This window comes from Ictidomys tridecemlineatus, chromosome 4, assembly GCF_052094955.1.
Source record: "Ictidomys tridecemlineatus isolate mIctTri1 chromosome 4, mIctTri1.hap1, whole genome shotgun sequence".
NCBI classification, from domain to species: domain Eukaryota; kingdom Metazoa; phylum Chordata; class Mammalia; order Rodentia; family Sciuridae; genus Ictidomys; species Ictidomys tridecemlineatus.
This window is the reverse complement of record NC_135480.1, coordinates 169,082,902-169,106,800: the sequence shown is the minus strand read 5'-3', so window position 1 is coordinate 169,106,800 and position 23,899 is coordinate 169,082,902. Positions and strand designations below refer to the sequence as shown.

At 34.2% G+C, this 23,899-nt stretch overlaps 1 protein-coding gene across 6 annotated transcripts in view; it reads left to right on the top strand.

Annotated features, from left to right (window-relative positions):
- The window catches only part of Lingo2 (leucine rich repeat and Ig domain containing 2), a 1,122,715-nt gene that overhangs the window by 293,333 nt on the left and 805,483 nt on the right, over positions 1 to 23,899 (top strand). The gene's annotated exons all lie outside the window — the stretch shown is intronic.

Genomic DNA, 23,899 nt, shown 5'->3' with positions numbered 1-23,899 from the left:
AACATTATATATGCAAGAGGGTAAGACTCATAGAAATAAAGCTCTCCCAATCAAAATGTCAAAAATGGGATTTGAACCTAGGACTCCCAGCTTCTCATAGTTATTGAAGTTCCTATGTTATACTTTCAGGAAATCGGTCCTTCCACTTTGTCACCTCACATGCTGCAAAGGCTTTGGGGGATGTAAATAGCATTGCTTTGTTACAATGTAGCATGTAATTGACAATGTTCTTGAGCTTAGTATTTTTACATTATATAAAAGATATACTCTGCTTTCAGTTTTCTGTATTTTTAATGTGAATATATTACTGTATGCCAAGGCTAAGAACACAATGCATGTTAATGAAAACATTGAAGTCTGCTTTCCGCTGCCACCTCTGCTTTACCTCCCACTTCCTATTTGAACTTCCCCATTATAAACATTTTAAACAAGTTGGTATGCCTCTTCTAGAGTGTTTTCTATCTGCTATGTATTCCCAAAGAGCTATGTTATGCATATTGTTTTTTAATTTAAAGTCAGCAGATCATTCTGGGCTTATTTTCATATAATTTGCTGCATTTAAAGGTATTTACATGTCATTTAAATATCATTATCTACCTCATTTTACTATCTACATAATGGTATTGAATTATGATTTATTTCTTTATTGATGAATATTTAAGTTGTTTCCTACTTTTAATTTAATAAAAATGCTAGAGTCAATATGTTCATGAATATATTTTAATAAGCATTTCTATAGATATCTAGAAGAAGAATTTTTAGATAAAATTACATGTTCACTTATAAATTTTTGATATTTCCCAGTATGTAATCCAAAAGCATGAAAACTTACATTACTAGGAATAGAGAAAGAGTCCATTTCCTGACACCCTTGCCTCTCATGCTTTAATTTTTTAAAATATATGCTCCTCCTGCCAGTCTTATGGATGAAATAACTTGTTACTGTTTTCATTTGCCTATTTTTTATTATCAATCAAGTGAAGCATAGTTTTCATAGACTTGTGTGTCATTTATATTTCTTTTCTTATGATCATAAGTTCAAATAATTTTTTCACTTTCTGTTCAAAATCTTTTGACTACTTTATGGTATGTTTTTACTTATAATGGCTATTGACCCCTATTTTACTATATAAGCCATAACGTATTTTCTTTTTTTTCTTTTTTTTTTTTAAAGAGAGAGTGGGAGCGAGAGAGAGAGAGAGAGAGAGAGAGAGAGAGAGAGAGAGAGAGAGAGAGAGAGAGAATTTTTTAATATTTATTTTTTAGTTTTTGGTGGACACAACATCTTTGTATGTGGTGCTGAGTATCGAACCCGGGCCGCACGCATACCAGGCGAGCGCGCTACCACTTGAGCCACATCCCCAGCCCCGTATTTTCTTTTTATCAGTTATTTATGTGTCCCAAACAACTAAAGCATAGTCTCTCACTTCTAAGAGTCAAAGAATTAGCATAGAGGTAACAGAGAAATTGTTATGCTTGCATTATAACTTCTGCACTAGCAGTAGGAACATTGGTCTTAGGGTTCTGAGGAAAAAGCTACCACTTCCTTGTGAGGAGTCAGATAATATTTCTTAGTGCACATTACAGAAGAGCTGTTTCTTTGATGGCACACATAGAGCAGAGTGACAAGAAATAATGTTGGAATGATTTGTTTATGATGAGATTGTAATAAGCTTTGCTGGATTTAAGGTGAAAACAATGCCTAGATAAATTAGGTATTTATATAGTCTAGAAATCTCACATTCTCTTCAAAGAACATGGGTGGAAATTGTGTACTATTTCATTGAATTGGCTATTCACCTAGAACTAAAAAAAATTACAAATTATTTGAGAGTGAAGAAGAATTCTTGATATAAATGGGCATTATAAGATATATGTATGATTCAGAAGTTTTAGCTCTATTATTGAAAGTTTGACCTATCAGGCATCATAATTTTGGTTTGAGCCTGACTGATCTAGACTTTCGTTTGAAGACATGTTTATGTGGGGTGGCAGTGGGGGAAAACTAAAAAGGGAAGGAGAGGGAGAACATTATAGCCCACAGTGTCCTGGAGCTTGGTATGCACTGAAGCAAAGGCTGATTCATGGCAGCTGCCTTGTGAAAGTTGCCCTGTTGAAGAAGACACGGTTGGCCAAAATGACCAACTGCCAACTGGGGCTCTGAAAGGGCAAGGAATTGCCATTTCTCATAACCTTGTTTTCCTTCCTTCAAGCTTTGTATAGCACACAGTTCAAATGCTGAATCTTACTTAATGTTAACTCTTCTTTTCCAATGCTTGTTATTTCTTCATGTACATAATTAACATATAATTTCCTAAATGTTCTACAGAAAATTTGCCTCCTGAATTTTTCAAATGATATTTTCTTTACCTAGGATACCCTGCTCCTATGATATTTCTTCACTCAAGTCTTTACTCAAGTCAGCTGATCACATGGTAAACTATTTTTAAACCCATAGAGAATCTAGGCTGCATCTCTTCTGAAAAGCCCTCTCTGACTCCAGTTCTTCCTGGTCACTCTTCTCTAGGATCCTGTGCTTGCTTATCCATCACTGTACTAGAAATGTGTGCATAAACCCAGGTCTCAGCTCCTTGAAGGTTGGGGCATTAAGTATTTCCTTTTTTGGTTCTTTCACGTTTAGTAGAGTTTCTTCCACATAGTAGAAGCTTAATCTATCTTTGATAAAGGGATAATTAGATATTTGTCAAATATAAAATTGAATCTAGTGTTCCATGCTAATCCTTGATAGTTATAAACATGTATTCAAAAAGTGTATTCATTATATTTTTCTCTTGTTCAAAAGATAGTTCTGGGCTAAAAACAGGCATTAAAGTCTATTACATCATCAAATCAGTTAGGATCAAATGTCATCAAATAAACTATTAAAGGCATTATTGTCTAACATAGTCCATCAAACATTGTAAAGGTAGTGAGTTAAGGCTTAAATAATATGTTGCTTTTCTATCTTCATTGGAAAAACCTCATGGCTAAGCTTAATTTTTAGCTGCAAAATGTAATCATTGTGATTTTGGAATAAAGTCAGTCCACAGGAACCAAATTATGTTTGCAGTTACTCAGCTGAACTGCTGTTCCAAATGTGAGATTTTCATTAATGAAGGGAGTAATATGCACTGAAAGCATGTTTTATTAAAAGTGTTTGTTTGCTTTTTTTCCTCTTATACCATTTTCATCAGGACAATTGTTTTTCTCTTCAAATAACTGGACAATTAAATTGACCCATTAAAAACTAGGTGTTTAAACATGCAGGGAAGTTTGAAGTTGGATGCCACAATGCCACTTTCTTAGAGTATCAGTTGGAGTAGGGGATTAAAAAAATCACATGTACCAATATGTATGCATGTCCTTACACACACACACACACACACACACACACACGTGTATTATTCACAGAAGCCCCTCAGTAAATGAAGATGTCTGATTTATAAACTTGATCTCTAAAATGTTATTCATTATTCCTTAGACTAATGATCTTTGAAAGTAAGCTAAACCCAGTACAGAAAGACAATATTCAACTCTTGGCATATCAAGTTCATAGTATGATTTTTAAGACAAGAGTCTTTTTTAATGTAAGGAAGTTGAAAATCACAAATTAGGTTGATGAAGCTCTGTCAAGCTTCTGCAGATTGTTATGAGTTGGGAAAGAATATTTTATCATTGACATATTATTTATCCCTATGCAAATGGGTATTTTACATGAAATCTGAAAAATTTTGTCTTAAGTAAACTAGATATTTCCCCTGAAGAATTTTTACTTTGAATATGTAAGTTAACTATTTTATCATTTTAGGTCAAAGGAATTGTTTCATTATAAACATTATGCTTGTAAAAATGTATTTGATTCTACACAAACTTCAATATAATTTATAATTCAAATTCCTTATTTCCACTTAATTTCCTTTCCTTAATAGATTTACTAAATGCTCTATGTAGTATTGCATACTGAGAAGTTATGAGGGGAAGGCAAAACATAAACTTTTAGACAGACCTGACTTTACCATTTAACTTTACTGCCCTTGAACAAATTGTTGTCTTTCTGAGTCTCAGTTTTCACATATTGATGATGGAGAATCTTTATTCTCTGTTTTCAGAAATGAATGAATTGTATAACTGCTCTGTAGGAGCTGGGTATATGAAAGCTCTTCATGAAATACTTTTTTAAAATAATGAAAATTCAATAATTTTATGAGTCTCCAATTTATTTTAAACTCTTACAGTGATACATTATGGACAGGATTTTAACTATGTATATTAAAAATAACTGTCATTTATTTACTTTAGTTATTATTAGAAATTATGTTAATTGATTATATAAATTAATAAACTATGACTTCAATGTCTTGGGCTAATAATGAAATAGGCATTCTTCAATGTCATCACCAGTGATGCAGTGTTACTCCTTGCTAGTTTTCCCATGAACATTTTACTATTCTCTAATCAGCAGTAACTTGTTTTCATCTCCTGCCTTGTATTGCATTTTCAAGGTTTAGGGACAAAAGTAGAAGAAATTTTAACAAAAGAAGTGAAAAACCAACCAGTAGGAGGATTGTATTAACTGTGCATACATTTTTCATTTCCTGATCTATTTTTATTTCGTGTTATTTTACTTGCCATATTATTTCCATCTTTTTAGCTGTTTTCACTAGAAAATGATGCAGGCTTCTTTGGAGCTACGCTTCCCACCCAGCTTACCAGCAGGGATTGTCATATTAGTAGTTTGATATAGTCCTTAACTGCAGATGCCTCTGTGAGTTCTACAGCTGTTTTACTTCCTGTGAGCTGCAGTAGTTATTTTAAATAGAGTAGATTTTATGACCTATATTGTGATATTAGGCCTACCTTTACTTTTATCTCCTTTATTTCAGTTTTCTTGCTTGGAGTGTTAAAAAATGTGAAATATAATATTCTAAGACTAAGGATAAATCTATCAAATATAGTACAGAGTAACTCTCCATTTGGATGTTTGAATCAGAATTTAGATACTTTACAACCCCTTATGACATTTGTCCTTTAATAGACTTGTGGATTAGTTAGAACCTGATTTTTTAAAAAATGTACTGTTAGCAGGAATCCATCAGGTTATAGAAGACTAGGGAAATGAAGTTAATTACCTGAATTAATGCTAACATTTGTGACCTTTCAGACTAGCAATCCTCAGGATTGATTCTGTTCGCAGAACACAGAAATATCTTCTACTGGGTACTATATAATTGTATGCAAAGTGCCACATTGTATAGCATATATCAGATTCATACCACCTTCCTCTCCTCTGTCCTGGATGAACGGGGTGTTTGCTTCCCTCCTCTAAAACCTCAGTATGTGGAGCATGTTTTTTTTTTCATAACATTTATTAAACATTTTATGATACACAAGATACATGATAAGAATACATTCTGAGAAATGCTTTATTAGGCAATTTTATCTCTGTGCAAATACCACAGAGAGTACTTAGATACATCTAGATGGTATAGGGTACTACACATGCAGGCTATGTGGTACATACCTAAGTATATATAGTCGATTTTTGTTTGAAACAACATTATGAGGGACAGGATTACTGTTCCTTATTGCAGATGAAGGTAACTTTGTGCACTGAATTCCTTGGGGTCAGGGACCTTATCTCCTTAAATCCTGAGCACTGGATGATTAAATGTTGCATTCTTGCTAACAAAGATGTTAGTAAGATACTAGAAAATGTCCCAAAGGTTCTTAATAACCTCAGAAAAAGAAAGTAAAACACAAAAATGTGGTAATTCATGAAGAAATAATGAACTTCACTTATTTTGGAAGTCAAATACTACAAGGGTTTTAAAAAATAGCATTTTCTAATTAATCAGTGCATGAGAAAATTAGTTCAACCAGAACATTTCATTCTCAGAGCACATTCTCTCATATAAAATTGATAGCATATTTGAGAGAAATGAGGGAATTATTTTTTAAGTGCATTAATTCATTCTAAAGAAGGGCTTGCTTGAAGTTTTTTTGCCTGCAAAAGTATAAGAAAACCCAATGGCTCCAGAGGCTGAGGCAGAGGATTGTGAGTTCAAATGTAGCCTCAGCTACTTACCTAGGACCTAAGCAACTCAGTGGGATCCTGTCTCTAAATAAAAAGCAAAATAATAAATAAGGAAGGAAGGAAGGAAGGAAGGAAGAAATGTGAAGGATGTGAGGAATATGGTTCAGTGGTGAAGTGCTCCTGGTTTAATCCCTGGTACAAAAAAAAAAAAATTGTAAGAAAAGGAAGGTTGAGTACCCAATCAGAATGTATCAGTAGAAACAGAAGGAATACTTATTTAAAGAAAGAAGGGACAACAAGAAGGATGAAATACTATAAAACCCACCTTCAATTTATTATTATTATTATTTGGTCAACTCAGTTTCCTATTTGGGGTGGGACGGTTATTCAAGACACCTAAGATCTCATCTTTCTTGTTAAATTTTTTTTTGATCCTTTTAGATATACATAACAGTAGAATGTATTTTGACATTGAGAAAAACAGGTGAGGCATTCTGTTTTTAAGCCTGTGCCAGAGTCTCCAGTTATCTACTCCACCCAGTGGGGATGCCTGAACCTCAGAGAGAAAAATTGGCCTGGTTGCACAAGAGGTTTTGCATAAGCCAGAACCAAATGTGACACTGTTGAAGAGATCTGGAGAGCTGCCAGGTAAAGTGAGACATGCTGTAATCCAAGATTCTGGGTAGACTAAGGCAGGAAGATCCTAAATTGCAGACCAGCCTGACATCTTAGCAAAACTCTATCTCAAAAGTAAAAACAAACAAATAAATAAAGAGCTGGGGATGTAGCTCAGTGGCAAAGTGCCCCAGGATTCAGAGTCTCTCTCTCTCTCTCTCTCTCTCTCTCTCTCTCTCTCTCTCTCTCTCTCTCTCCACAAACACACACACACACACACACACACACACACACACACACACCACACACACACACACACACACACACATACACACACACACATACACACACGTACACATACAGAAGAGCTGGAGAGCACTGTATAACTTATTCCTTTACCCTGCACATCATGAAGATATACTATATAACTGTTCTGTAGTTCTCTTCCTTCTAATTTTTCTCTCCCCAATTTAGTGATGTTGACGGGCTTTCATTTATTCTCTAAATATTGCATAGATCTTTCTTTCCAGATATATATCTGAAAAGACACACACACACACACACACACACACACACACACACACACACCACATTCCTTCTTCTTTCTACAGGCTGTGGCTTCTGTGTTCTCATCTGGCTATGACACTCCTACCCTACCCATCTCATTGCTAACTCTGCTGTTCTCCTTTCAGTTTTCTTCTACATGGGCCTTCCTCAGAAAAGCCATCCTTCGCCCTCTCACTGCTAGATTAAGTGACCTCTCCATTAGCTCTGTGGAAACTTCTTGGTGCCTTTTACCTGTTTTTCTCAATTGCTTATTTTTTCTTGTTCAGGAACCCAGGGGCTGTACTGACTTTGCTCTTACATCCTAAGCATTTAACTAGAACTATGTCTGTCACATAATAGGAATAAAATAAATATTTATGAGTTTACAAATCATTTTACAATTTTTTTCCACTTCAACATTTTTCATATTTCAATTATTCAGCATATGTGGCCTGGTTCTTGTGTGTGTAGTTTGGAGAGGTGAGTAGGGAGTTATGGAGCACTGATCTATAGCAATAGTAATGAACTTCCTGGGAAAATGTATTTGTGAATTTCTGCAAAACAGTCTTTTAGTTAATACAGATACTTCATGATGTATTTTTAAAAATGATATTATGCTTTCAAGGCCAGTAAGATTTATAGATTGTTTTCATTAATTATAAATAGAAATTTTTGGTTTCTTCATGCTCTTTAGATATGTGTTATGGGGGCAAGCAGTGAAAAAAAGGTGGTCAATTCCAGTGATTTCACTAAAGAGAGAAACTTTATTGAATATTTTTTCCATTTTTTTCTTGGAATCTATTCTTTCTGAGTTAAATGCAATGATGTATAACATAGGATTCTGTTACATAAACATCCTGGACTTCAGCAAATCACATGTAAAATGTTTTCTTGAATACATATAATAGGAAAACCAGATGAAATACATGTAAAGAATTTTATAAAATATGAATATGTTATTACAAATGTAAAGCTAAGTAACTGAGGGTATTTTTAGAGCATATTAACCTAAAAACACTTATACACTGTGATCTATCAGTGAGACTCATGTAGTTTTCCTATTTATTTCATTTCCCTCTTCTGACAAGTGTATTAATAACCATGTTTTTTATTTCTATGAGCAGAACTGGACTTTATCAGCCTTCATAATCTCATGCTAGTTGTTGCATTAGCAGTTCTTTTAAAGGAACTCCTTTGGTGCATAATACAGAAAACATTTATTTGTCTTAAAGTTTTTTTTTAATTTAAAATAAATATTTTATGTTTCTTGTATTTTTTCAGTTAAAGGAAGATTTTGCAAAATTGGAAGTTTTCTTCAATTGAACAAGAATGCTGTTCTATCTAGCTCATCTGCTACAGTTCTATTTAATGTCATATGAAAGAGTATAAAAGTAGCTCAACTTATTTTTTCAACTTTCAGTGGAATAGGGTACTATTTTTATTGGATCATAGGTCCTGAACTTTACCCAAACTGTGAAGTGCTGTGGATTTCTTTGTGAATCACCATATCTAAGCTAATGTGGTGGTGGTTTACAAAGTAATTCATAGTGCTTCACAGGTGCTTCTGCATTTGATCTACACCTTGAAGCCTAGGATCCCTATAATGAGCCATTGAGAACAAAGCAATTTGTGTTATAAGACATAAAAGGTCAAGAGATCATTGGTAAATATACTATAGAATTTGATCACTAGATTCTTGGAGTTAACAACACAACTATCTCTGTCTCTCCAATTCTTCGTTGAACAGTAATTTGTAATACTTTCTGGTTAAGAAATATAATGATATATCAGAACCAGATCTGTTGAATAGTACCCCAAATTATAAGTATGCCTTTTGAAATTTAAATATTTTACTTTTATTGAATTATTATACATATATTATTAAATTATATACATAACTTATACCCAATGAATGTATTAAGTAACTTGACTGTTAAATGCTTAGGGGTTTGTAACCATAATTGTTAATGCAGTGGTTTTGTAAATAAAAAGGATTTCATTTTATTCAAATTGGGGTAACTTTGTTGGTATGGGTAATGAAATAGCCCTAATGTGTAAAATCATACATTATTATGGCACTTACTAAAATTAAATATATATGGATACCCATGTCCAGGTACTTTCTGTGGAACCAGTTTCTATGGTCTTATTCTATTGTAGAAGAGACAGAAGAAACTTCTAAGATCATAAAGCCTAATTAGTTGCTGACATGTTTACTAAAATTTGTCTATTGTATAGTAACTTAAACTTTATGATCATTTTCATCCTTAGTATTACTGAGACTGATTGATTCTTGAGCTATGACTCAAGCCATTCACAATTAATTATTAACTAACTGATTCAGGGTCTAAATAGTCATTTTGGTTTTTGGTTTTAGTATATTCTTTTTATTTACAGGACTAGTACTCAGATCTTATCTAAATTCAATAGCATGGCCACAGACTTTTATAACTATGAAAAAATTGACCTTTTATCTCTTAAGTAACATTTTTACTCGTAAGTAATAATGATGCAAGATTCTGAAATTGCTTCTGAATTCACTAAATCCATTGTATTCCTTATGACTTTATTTTTGTCTTATGTTCGAAGTTATGAGTGTGCTCTATAGGATTGGGTGACTTTAAATCAATTATTAGATTAAATCATTTAGTCTCCATTAGATGAAAAAACTCACTATACTATTTTAAAATATATGTTTATGACCAAAATAATTAATCTACATGTGCTTTTAACATTAAAATATGTCTTGTACAACTTTAAGATATTTTACACAAATATTGTCTTGCTACTCTAATTTAAAATATGACTGTTGCCCTAATTTTTTGTTCTCTAATTCAATAATATTTATAATTATCATTCCTTCTCTGAACATATATGTGTGTGTATGTATGTGTGATCTCCTTGTTTATCTCAGGACTTTGTGTTTCTAAGTAAGAAATCTCCTTATAGCTGTGGGAGCTCTAATGCTGGTCAATGGAGATAGATGGGAACATACTCCAAGAAGACAAATTTCAAATTTCTGAGATCCAGTTTTCCTAGAGCTCTGATTTCTTCATTTTATATAAGAAGAAACCAGTAATATTACCTTAGAGCTAAGCTTAGGTTTCAAAGAGAATATTTAGAAATACAAGTGTATAAATTTCAAAGTGAAATTGTTAGAGCAATTTAAATTTACTAGGAATTAAATGTATTCTTTAACATAATATAACACAATTATGAACATATTCTCCATCATAATTTCTAATCTCAGATTTTTCATATTTATCATAGCATAGCAATATTTTCTTCTTATTCTTAACAAGCCAGGTTTACAAATAGTAGATTAATTTATTAATACAGTTTTGAATAGGACATATGGAAATAATAGACTTCTCATCTGCTACTAGGGACAAAAAATGGCATAAAATTCTCCTAATATCTTAAGAAATATATAAGAATAAGTATTAAATATTTAGTTTGTTGGTCAGGGTCCCCCAGAACAACAGAAGCAACAGGATTTTGCATGTAGAGAGAGATTTATCTTAAGGAACTGGCCCACACAGTTGTGGAGGCATTACAGGTTCAAAATCTGATTGGATTGCCCAGCAAGATAGAGACTAGGCATTTATTATTTTATCATTAAATATTCACGTTTTACTATTTTAAAATTTTTTTTAGTTGTTGATACCTTTATTTTTATTTATTTATATGTGGTTCTGAGAATTTAACCCAGTGCCTCACACATGTCAGGCAAGCGCACTACTGCTGAGCCCCAGCCGCAGCCCTTCAAGTTTTACTTTTATGGGAGTTCAATCTCTTTAAAAAAGAAACCTTAGTTTTTTTGTTGTTATTGCTGTATTTTTTTAAGTTTGTTATTTTATCTTTCATTTTAATAGAATTCTCATTTTATGAGTTCTTTTGTGAACTTATAGTACTTAATGTATAGTAGGTACCAAATAATATTTGCCAAATGGGTGAATGGATGGCTGGGAATATGTGAATATTATGTTTTTTAAAATATATTATTTAATTGATCCAATATGCACATTAACATTAATAGTACTACTAATTTTATCCCTGATCCTCACTCACTTCTATCTAGATGATTGCAATGCATGTGTCATACTCCTGGTAAAGTTCCAATATAAGTAAATCAACCATTTTATCTAAAAATCAATGAAGTGAAGGGAATCACAGGAGCATATGTGAATGTCATATCAAATGTGAGTAAGGGAAAGACTTAGTCTGTTAGCAATCTATGGCTTTGAAAAAGTTACAGTTCATTTGAATGCTTACTTTTAAAAGCACTTCAGCTGAATTACTCAAATTCTGATGATATTAGCTATGTACTAATTAGCAGTTAGTAGAATATCAGCCTTTCATTTTCATGTGGGTATACTTAAGTGGTGTAACTGAGCAGCACTGTAATCAGTGTCCTAATTTCGTCTCCTTGAGAGACTGTACTTTTACAGCCTGTTCCCCAAATAATAATTAGAGGAGTAAATTAAATCTCTGCATTTCTGCTTTAGAAAATAATGTGGTGAACCATAATCAAAAAGAAGAATTGGGAAAAGTAAACAAGACCTCCTTTGAAAAAGAACTAAGATTTAGAGATCTTAGTTTACTAAATCTTCATTTATTTTCCAAGTACTCATTATCATCTCATTTAACCTCTGAGTATGAGTGCTCCATTGTACAAAAGAAGAGAAGTGCCCTAACTTCTAAATCTCTGCTGAATGTCATAGTGAGTATCTGCAAAATAATCACTAGCCATATTCATGAAATTTTACAACATACAAAAGGAAATTTCAGCATAAGAAAAAAATCACAATAGCTTCATTTGGAAAAATATTTACCTCTGTTCTCCTTAGTACCATCAAATTCCTTTCTCTTAAAGCATCATTGCTTGTGATTGGAAACTAACTTCTCCGTTTCATCTGGAATGATGTCTTAAGAAATATTTATATGACAATTTTGGAGAAGGATTTTACAAGCACATAATTATGTCTATCTGAGTTGTCTCAGGTAGGTGGATGGATATTTTCCGGTGAAGTAGATGTGTGAATATGAGATAACCATTTTCCTGATTAGATTTAAAAGTTAGCTTTTTTCCAGGGCTGGGGTTGTGGCTCAGTGGTAGAGTGCTTGCCTAGCATGCTAGGTTTGATCCTCAGCACCACATAAATGTAGAATAAAGAGATTGTGTCCACCTAAAACTTAAGAATAAATATTTTTTTTTAAAAAAGTTAGCTTTCTCTATCTAGATGACACTCTCATTTCAGAGACTGCAACACAGGGAAAGAAATTGGGTCCTTTGGTGAATAGCAGGTGAATAAAGCAAGTAGGGTATTGAGCTAAAGAGATAGAATGAAAAACTCAGGAAAAAAAATTAAATATAGTGTAGTAGGTATAATGTAGTAAGTTCATTTGTCAGACAATGGAGAAATTATATCACTTTCATTGAGGATAGGAAGCATGTATAAAACCGTGTACAGAAGGGACTGTATAGTTTGAGAAACTTTCCCAAATGGTTCTTAAGTGTTCTTATTGGTCTGAGAACTAGTAAGATAAAATTTTATGAGGTCAAAGACCTCAGAAACTCTTAAAGAAGAATAGAGAATATAACCATAAAATTATTAGGAAGTTATATAAAGCCAGAGGAGGGAATTCTTTGGGATTTAGAGTAAAAAGTATTTTTCTCTTCTTAAGGCAAGGTTACCATGGAAACACCAGAGAGGGCAGGGCACCAGCTTGGAGCTCAGGTCTGAATAGAATCTCCATGTCAAAGAGGGTATGGTAGTGCTTATTCAGAGCTAAGAATCTAGAGACCAAATGGAAAAAATAGCAAAAACTACATTATTCAGTAGAAATATAACGGGAGCCACATACGGTCATCTAATTTTTGTAATTTTAAATGAAATTAAATAAAAATATTAAAGTGAAAACTTGAAGCACATAAAATAAATTTTTTATTTTTATTTTATTTAATGCAATATATCCAATATATTTGATATCAGTATCAAATATTAACAGGATATAAAAATATAAAATATGCTCTTAATATTTTATATTTTTACTTTTTATTTTATATTTTATATATTATTGTATATTTTATTTCATTTTTATGTTTTATATGTTTTTAAAATTTTTACTGAAAGGTCTCAAGAGTTTGATAGGTATTTTATAATATATATCTTTTACTTGTTCAAAAGTCACATATTGGGTGATAGCTCTGGGCTTGGACCCTGTGGATCTAGAGGACAAATACAAATCTATGTTAACATCCTTACTTATTTAGCTCAGGCTGCTCTGCCAGTCTTCCTATGTACCTGGCAGCTAGCTGGTAGTGTCAAAAAGTGTGGGTTCTTGAGTAGATTGCCTGGATGGCCTACTTCTACCACTGGGTAGCCATGAGACCTCAGGCTGCTCCCTATGTCAGACTTGGCTCTTCTGTAAAATATAAAAATAGTATTTTTCTCACAAGTTTGTGATGAACATTACATAGATTAATATAAAACAAAAGCTTAATTGTTAGTACATAATAACAATTCTAAAATACATAGGTCAATGATTGTTTTTATTGTTGAAACCTGGCTTTTGCATCTAGAAATTTCTTAAGACTTAGATCTGAACTTCCTCATTATATCTATACCTTCTTTTAAAAAATGCTATTCATTTCAAAGGCTTCAGTTCCCTACTCTCAAGTTTTCCTCCAGGACTCAGACTTCACATTGCCAAACGCAAATAACAAAGAGAACCCAGACAGATAAAAGTATTTATATATATATATATTAGTCCTAGGACGTGCAGTGGCTTTTCCTGAATTCTGTACTGTTCCAAATAAATGAGTACAAACAGAGATCATCATTTTTATGTGACAAGAAGCAAAATGCATACACTGTTGCAAATCTGAAATTTAGAAACCACCCTTGATCTGCTCTTTCTAACTTCCCATCAAATAATTTCCTCATTAAATAAGTTTCTTATATCCATCTACATCTTCTCAGTATGTCTACGATTATCAGCTTATCCAGCCAATACCATCTCATTCTGCATTATTATAGCCTCTTAAATGATGTTATCCTCTTTTTTTAAAATTTTAGGTATAGATCAGATTCTTTTCTCCCTTCTTAAAATGCTTCAATAATTTCTCATATATTCAGAGGTTAATAACTCAACCTTTTATGTTACCTAAAATTTAGCACTGCCCCCCTTCAGTCCTTCCCTTCGCTCTAGTAACAATGATTTACTTTTGGTTCATTATGCCTCCTCGGGTGGCAGAAGATTTGCAGAAGTTAATCCATATGCTCAAAATGCTCTTTCTCACTGGTTTCTCTAGAAAATTCTTACTCATGATTTGGGCCTCAATTTGTGAGAAATAAGTTCACCTGTCCAAGCCCAAAGAATGGACTAAGAGAAACAAGGAACAGTAAAAAGAAAAGCTTTATTTTATTGATGGTCTTGTAAGATTGGGTGTCTGGTGGTCAGGGACCCACAGATTGCATACAACCAGTGTTTTATCCCCTAGAGTACACACTCCTTTCCCCAGTTCTGCATTGGCTGAGTACTAATGGGTGCACCATGTTCCCCCAACATCACCTAGATTACTGTCTCTATTGGATTATTTAAACAAATATACTTTTAGTTGTGCCCACCTCCCTTTGTTCTCTTGTGGTGGGAAAATCCCCTTAGGATTGGGTGCCTTTTGGCACATAAAACTTTATCTCTGTTGGTCAGTTGGCCACTTCCTTCTCACCTTCTGCTTGTCAAGGGACTGTGAATTTTTTGCACTCCAGTTTTATCTGCTTGGAACTCTCATTCTTCTCTCCCTTACAACTGCCCATCTTCCATCCCAAGCTCTTTTACATTTAGAGCTAATTACTATATTTTGAAAATGAATCACCAGACTTTTTATTTCTCAACAAGTTCAAATGTCACCTGTCTGGTGTAATCCAGTTAGGTCTTCTCTGGTTTCTAGCCTCAGAACACATATAGCACCATCATAGTTTGTAAGATATTTGTTTATGAGGTTACATATTAATACTAGTCTCTCCTACCAGACTGCAGTCTTCACTAGAGAAGTTACTTTTATTTTAGTACATTGCTTTTATTTTCAGGATTGCATAGAGGTAGTTTTATATAGAGGATGATCAATGCATGTATAGAAAGAACATCAAGAACTGGAAGCAAAACACAAAGTATCCTGAGAAGGCTGATTCTTACTGCAAGAAAATTCTGCTCTCCCAGGTTGATCCTAGCACAGGACTCTGTTACTATTTCTACAATACTTTCTATTCCTAGAAGTCACTGAAGTCTGCCCTATCTTCATTTCCATTATGCCCCCAGGAACATTAACAGGCTGCTTCACAAACCTTGATGTATCTCTAAATAAGCATCTTAGGAATTTCTGCCTTTTGGTTATCTTGTTTTCATCCTGTTCAAAGTCCAAAAGGGAGTGTTTTAACTCTGTTTCTGCCTCAGGCCCTTTAGTCCAGTCCAGGTAGAGAGTCAGAGCATTGCTCTAGGCAAGAATAGTCAGAGTTGGGAGGAAGGAACCAAAGAAGTTGGTCCCTAAAGACTGAAAGCAAACTAGAATTGCTTTAACCAGTCTGGGACCTGGAGATTTAGCAAAGTGCATCAGGGACAGATAGTGCTTGGCACAGCTGCAGGCATCTAGGTTAAAATGACTCATTGAATGTTTTTCCCTCATGAAAGGATGAAACTTAAAGGAATTGCTTGTATGTGTCCAGGCACCTATTTTGTTACATTTTCTGTGGCATATCTATAAATCATTAACTTGCAGTAGTGACAGGAAAGATTTGAATAGCTAAAATGCATAAAAATGAATAGCATATAGGCGATTCGTTTATGCATATTATGTAACTTACCTGATCATTAAACATTCATGCAGCTTAAGGGTAAATATGAAGTATCCCGTATTATAAACGCAAAGATTCAGACATATTGATGATAAAAGGAAAATATATATAACAAATGGTTTTTGGTTTAGAGTGCATTACTCTGCTGCCACTACTATTTTTTACAGCCGTTTCCAACACTGTATTAAGGGTAGCTCTTTTTAAAAATCCATTTCCCTGTATTCTAAATCCTATAGTGAGGAGTGCTCTTTCCACACTTCCATTTCATTGGTGCAGTTTGCAATTTTCTGCTCTCTATTCACGTCTCTGGAAGATCACAAATTGGCCCATCAGAGCAATTGGGCATTTTTTTTTTAAACCACCTTGGGAAACATGCACTGATAAGGAAGAGTACCCACCAAACCATCACTGTTTATCAACCTCTGAAGGAAATATAAGACTATGCAGTCAGCCAGTAGTGTGAGTGGGTTTATATTTTAATATCATTTATAACTACATTTGTAGTGTGCTTTACAACAGAGAATTTCTTAATGTACAGCAATTTTGGCATTGTATTCATTTGGAGTATTTTGAGGCTCTGTTTGCAACTTAATGATTGATTTTGTCTTAAGTTTAGGAAGTAGTTTTTTATTACTAGTTCAAGTATGTGGCTGCGTTAGTTATTTGTGCCAAAGAACATAAGGTTGAATTTGCAAGTGTTGGCAACTGACAGTTCTTTTTTTACTTGCCAGTATTGGAGTTCCATATTGAATATATTGATATTTATTCTTGTTTAATTAAGAAAAATGTCACTCAGATTTTGAATATCGAAAACCTGAGACATCCCTTCATATCAAAAGTAAAAAAAAAAAAAAAAGAGCACATCTTAAAGACTTCTATTTTTAAGAGGTGACTTTATTCATGTTTGAATGTTTATCTACTGTATACAATGGATACTACTACTTACATATAAGTTGAAGAAGTTATATTACAGCTCTCTTGAAATTCCATATCAATCAGCAATTTTCTATTCACAGCACATAAGCTTATCTATAAGTAGGCTGAGCAAGAACAAGCCTCAGCATTAAAACACAACTGCAGTTTCACCAAAATACGAGTTTGACTCCCTTTCTTTTCTTAAAAAAATTATTTTCTTTTATTTGTTGTTTTTAGATATACATGGCAGTAGGGTATATTTTGACATGTTGTATATACGTGGAGGCAACCCATTACAATTTTGATCTCCTTCTTGTGGTTGAATATGATGTGGAGTTATACTAGTTATGTATTCATAAATGAGCATAGGAAAGTTATGTCTGATTCATTCATTTCTTATTCCCATTCCCATTCCTTTCCCTTCCTTCCCCTTTGTCTAATCTAATGAACTTCTATACTTCTCCTCCCTACTCTCCCTTGTTATGAGTTAGCATCTGCGAACTTCTGCTAAGAGAATATTCAACCTTTGGATTTGGGGGACTGGCTTATTTCACTTAGCATGATTTTCTCCACTTCTTTCCATTTGCCATAATTTCATTACTCTTTATAGCTGAGTAATATTCCCTTGTTTATATATACCACATTTTCTTTATCCATCGATTCATCTGTTCTAGGGCACGTACATTGGTCCCATAGCTTGGCTACTAGGAATTGAGCTGCTGTAAACACTGATGTGGCTACATCTTTGTAGTATGCTGATTTTAAGTCCTTTGAGTATAAACCAAGGAGTGGGATAATTGGGTCAAATGGTGGCTCCATTCCAAATTCTCTAAGGAATCTCCATATTGTTTTCCAGAGTAGTTGCACCAATTTGTAGTCCCACCAGCAGTGTATGAGTAAATGTTTTCTCTACATCCTTGCCAATATTTACTGTTCCTTGTATTCTTGATAATTGCCATTCTGACTAGAGTGAGATGGAATTTCACTGTAATTTTGATTTGCATTTCTCTAATTGCTGGCGATGTTGCACAATTTTTTTAAAATATATTTTTTGACGATTTGTATTTCTTATTCTGTGAAGTGCCTGTTCAGTTCCTTTGCCTATTTATTGATATGGTTATTTTTGTTGTTGTTTTTTTTTGGTGTTAATTTTTTTACTTCTTTGTATATCCTGGAGATTAATGCTCTATCCAAGGTGCAGGTGGTAAAGATTTTCTCCTGTTCTGTAGGCTTTCTCTTCACATTCTTGATTGTTTTCTTTGCTGTGAAGAGGCCTTTTAGTTTAATGCCATCCCATTTATTGATTCTTCTTCTTTTTTAAAATTATTTTGTAGTTGTAGATGGACAGCATGCCTTTATTTTATTTATTTTTATGTAGTGCTGAGGATGGAATAGAGTGCCTCACGTATGCAAGGCAAGCTCTCTACCACTGAGTCACAGCCCCAGTCCCCATTAATTGATTCTTGATTTTACTTCTTATGCTTTAGGAGTCTTATTGTGGAAGTCTGTTCCTGAAACAATATGATAGAGAGTTGGGCCTCCTTTCTCTTCTAGTATGTGCAGGGTCTCTGATCTAATGGCAAGGTGCTTAATCCACTTTGAGTTGAGTTTTGTGCTGGGTAAGATATAGGGGTTCAATTTAAATCTACTAAATATGGATTTCTAGTTTTTCCAGCACCATTTGTTGAAGAAGCTATCTTTTCTCCAATGTTGTTTACACTACCTCATAATTATCTGATTATAGCTATACATTGGCTCTTGAACACAAGACAACTTAGGGGGGAAAGTTTATTTGGGGTTCATATTTTTAGAGTTCTCAGTCCATAGATAGCCAGTTCCTTTGCTCTGGGCCTACGGTGAGGCAGCACATAATGGGAGAAATGCCCAGAGAAAGAAAGCTGCTCAGCTCATAATGGGGTCAGAAAGCAGAGAGAGAAAGATGAGAGGGAAGGGACCAAAGGGAAGCACTCTTCCAAGTCTCATCCCCAGAGACCCACATCCTAGAGCCATATCCCACCTGTTTAGTTACCACCTAAAGTCCGGCCATTCAAATTAAGATGGACTGATTAGTTTGGGATTGTCTTGATGCAGTCATTTTTACTTGTGAATATTCATGCCTCAACAGGAGATTTTGAGTGACTTTTCATAACCCAATCATAACAGGGACTTTCTAAAATTCTCAGAGATAAACTAATCTAACAGTTTACTATACCTCCATGTTGCTTTGCATACAGTGATACTGAGCGCACAGTAATTATTTGCAATTAAAAGTTACAACTAATGGGCTTCTCAAGGATCAATACCTTACCCATTTATGGGTGTGATTATTACTATGGTATTGATTCTGGACTATTTACTAATATTAATAATATGGGATGAATTTTGAGTAGCTTGTTAAGAGTGAACATAAATTAGTTTCTCAACTGTAGCAATATTGATATTTTGAGCCAAATAATTCCTTGTTTTGTGTGTTATCTTTTAGGAGCACCTCCCTCTAAATTGTGACACTAGAAAATGTCACACATCATTCACATATGCCCTTTAGTTGGCTGAGTTCCCGTAGTTAAGTACAAAATGTCTTGTGTAAGTCACTTAATAATTAATTCTCCCAACTGCTCCATGATACTGCTGTATATTCCCCCCTTGTTTTTAAAAGTGAAACCTGTGTTAGTTTGTTCAGGTGGGAGTCGGTGAGGCCCTGATGTAAACAATGGGTATCTCCAGAACATGTGATCCTGATGACTAAATTGTGTTGTTGCTGAATTATGTTATCTTTAATATTTGACAACTAATTGTCAAATGAACTTTTAATTTGTTTTAAGATTTGATGAGTAATACATCTGTGAAATGCATACAAGTTTGTATGGATGAAGCTAATACATAATTGTTCAGGTGAACATGACTAATAGTCACAATAGTATTTTTATAGGTCTCCAGAGAATCCTCCTAATCTCTAAAGAAAATCTCTCTGTATCATCCAATGTACAAGCATATAGAAACAATAAAAATAAAATTTAATTTGAACATCATTTATGAATAGATTTGTCTGTTAGAGATGATATATTTATGAAATGAATGCAGTAATAACAAGTGGCAGCCTAGTGGCAGGTCTGTCACTACCTCTACATTCCTTAGTGTCTGTTAGATACTGTTTCCTCCTTTAGAAATGGAGGCAAAATTCCAGCCCTGGTAACCACACACCTGGTAATCAGGTGTGTATCCCTTGGGCAGGTAGAAAAGCGATATGTGGAAATGATCCCTTCAACTCCATGTATTGACAGGAGAATTCATCTAAGGCTGTAAAACCAACCTCATTTTAGCAACATCAGTACATTTCCTTTGGGTCTAAATACATCATAGTGTACTTTAAAAAACAATTTTTTGGGATAATGTATTACCATGGCAGTACCAATGATTTTAGTAACTGTCATAATAACTCCCTCAGAACAGAAACTCAATATGGATGGGACTATATTTGTAGGTATATATAAAAATAACTTCTCATGTATTATATGCACAGACATTTTCACTGATTAAAATGTTGATTAATTCAATGCAAATTATTAAAAATGGTATAATTTCTCATAAGTTTCTGTTCTAATGACCTCAAATACTTAGGAGTGGTTTGAACTGCTTTTAATGTGTCTCTCATCCCACAAATAAGGATTAACATAACCATCTTAAAGAACATATTTGACAACTATACTAGATAAGGTTATATTAAATAATGGCTACTGCATTTCATCAAATATGTAGCTGAGGGGTAAAACACACCCCCCAGTGAGTTTTCACCTTAAAGTCAAGGTTATATGCAAACTCATACGCCCTATAAAGGTTTCTGTGTCCTTATCCCTGGATGCTGAGTATAAATTACCTTCAATGGCAAAGAGGAATTAATGTTGAAGATGAGTTTAGGGTTGATAAACTCAAGACTATTCTGGCTTATCTGTGTACACCCAATATAACCACAAGACCCCTTAAAATAAAAGGGACTAGAAGAGAGATAACGAGAAACAGAACAGTGTGAAAATAATTTTGTTCAACATCACAGTCTTTGGAGATAGAAGAAGGGGCGAGTAGTCAAGGAATATGAGTATTCTTTAGAAACCTGGATGTGAATATGTTAGTCAAGTTTTTGTCACTATAACCAAAATATCTAATAACAACAACTTAGGAGGAAAGATTGATTTGGGCTCATGTTTTCACAGTTTCAGGCTATTTTCAGTAGACTCCAGGGTATAAACATCATGATGGAAGGGTATTGCCGAAGAAACTTGCTGAGGTCATGGCCACCAGGAAGCAGAGAAAGAGAAAGGAAGGGGTCAGGAACAGCTACAGTTCCCAAGGCCATGCCACTGTCCTCCTTCCTTCCTCTAGTCACACTCCACCGATCTACAGTTACTACCTCTCAGCCACCACCTGCATATGGAGGGAATACGTAACCCTTGGAGGAGTGGGCCGGCTAGCAATAAAAAGTTTGAAAAGTAATATCAAGAAATAAAGCAAAAAATGTAAGAAAATATTTTTTAAAGGGAGAGCTTGAGGAGTGGAAAAGACCTGATGGGGCTGATTCTAACAAAGGGGAAAGGCTAAGAATGCTTTATTTATAGTGAAACCCACCAACGGAATTGGTGGTGAGGAGGGATTCTTCAAGGTGAACAGGCAGCGGAATTGGCTTGGTTGGAGACTTATCACTCATGCGGTAATTCTTCGTCTTATAGGCAACAGGGGCCCCAAGGCTATTCAGGCACACTGATATCTATTTAACCCAAGTCTATCAAGCATCTAAATTCAAAGCTATCAAACTCATGAATTCTACACCAGCCATGGGAATTTGCCCCATTAACAGGGGCAGACTGCCAGTGGGTGTGTCTTTCAGCACCATTGTACTGAGAGAAACCCAAAAGGCCAGTCTAGCTGTCTATGGAGTTCAAAGCAATAAATTATTTGCAGCTCCCAACAACTACTCTGTAGTCCATTCCATTATCAATGGGTTAATCCATTGCTTAGGTAGGAGCACTGATCATTGCTTTAAAGTTTCACCTCTGGGGCTGGGGATGTGGCTCAAGAGGTAGCGCGCTCGCCTGGCATGCGTGCGGCCTGGGTTCAATCCTCAGCACCACATACAAACAAGGATGTTGTGTCCGCCGAGAACTTAAAAATAAATATAAAAAATTCTCTCTCTCTCCTCTTTCTCTCCTCTCTCACTCTCTCTTTTTTTTAAAAAAAGTTTCACCTCTGAACCTTACTGCATTGGGGTTCATGTTCTCAACTCATGAAAATTTTTGAGAGACATATTAAGATCCAACTATAACAGCAAATAAACAAATGGGTAGTCTCCTGCACTTTCAGAAATGAAGAACCTCTGTCAGCATCTCGATTTTAACCCAATGAGATCCATTTTGAATTTCTGACTTCCAGAACTAAAATAAGCTTAAGCAACTCAGTGTGTGATTTGCTATGAAAGTGACAGAAAACTATTGCACCAAGTAAACTTTGGTTAAGATTTTATTTCAGTCCTCTATCTCTCTCTCTCTCTTTATATTTAATTTTATCATGTTCAATCTAGGTCATGATTTATTTACTTATTTATGCTTTGGTGTACTGGGCATTGAATCCAGGGCTTTGCATATACTAGGCAATCATTACTAAGACACAGCCCCAACCTCTATTATTATTTTTTTTTAGTTTTGATTATTTTTATTTTTGTTTGTTCTTTTTAGATCTACATGACAGTGGAGTGTATTTTGAGATATTATATAGACACATGGAAGATGACTTTCCATTCTTGTGCTTGTACATGAGGTGGAGTTACACTTAATATGGCTTCTTCAGGAGATGTCATTACTCCTGGGACTTCTAAGTTTATGTTTTTAAGTTTTATTTTTGTGTAACCTAAGCAGAGTTCATATCTTCTGTCAGGGAACTGGTGATTAACTTGGCGGATGGATAACTAAGTATACATAAATATGACATTTAATGTAAGAAGCTCTTGTCACAGTTGGCCATTTTTCATACATATTGTGAACACTACCATGTCATATATATGTGTATATATAACATATATATATATATATATGTCATATATACACATATATATGACATGGTAGTGTTAATTTCCTGTCTAATTGAAGTTTCCTTCTTCTTGGGAATCAGGACATATTAGGTATTCTTATTCAAACCACAGCACCAGAAGTAATTCTATTATTTAGATAACAGTATGTCATGGATTGGTATCAAACAGCCCTATAGTATTATTTAGAACTCAACCCATGCATCATGTGACTGTGGGCAGTTGTAGGATGTTTTTTCCGTATACACCTTGCTCTGAGACAATGGTTGATATGCATCCCATTCTCTGAACACTGCTTGTCGATGTAGAATTTCTGTAAGATAAAGCTGGAAGTTCTGAAACTAGTAGTTAACTTCTCCAGTTAAGTCATTTCTATCTAAATTCATTGGCCAGAAATAGTTACCTAGCCCAATCCAACTTCAGAGAGGGGGTGGCTAGTAGATTTAGGTTCAATCAGTTAGATTTATTAGATAATCAATAAATTATTCTAGAAAGAGGAATGATTTTACATATCAAACCCCTGTGTTTAACCAGTAGTAGACATTTCTCATTCTCACTTATCTATGTCTTGCCACCTTATTTTTAGTAATACATTTGTTATTGCTACACCAGAATTTTTAGGTTAGTATCATTGTGGTCTCAATTAGACTTTATTTTTTTAAATGCTGATGTTATACTTTCTGACTTGCTTATTACTACTGTAAAACTGCTATAAGAGTGCCTCATGCAATCTGAATCACAATTAAATGAAGAAACTAGATTTAAAAAATTAAATTTTCCATTAGTAAAGTATCTATAATACTTTAAGAAAAAAGCTGTTTAAAAAGGGAACTGTAGAACCAAAAATGGGTCTTATAA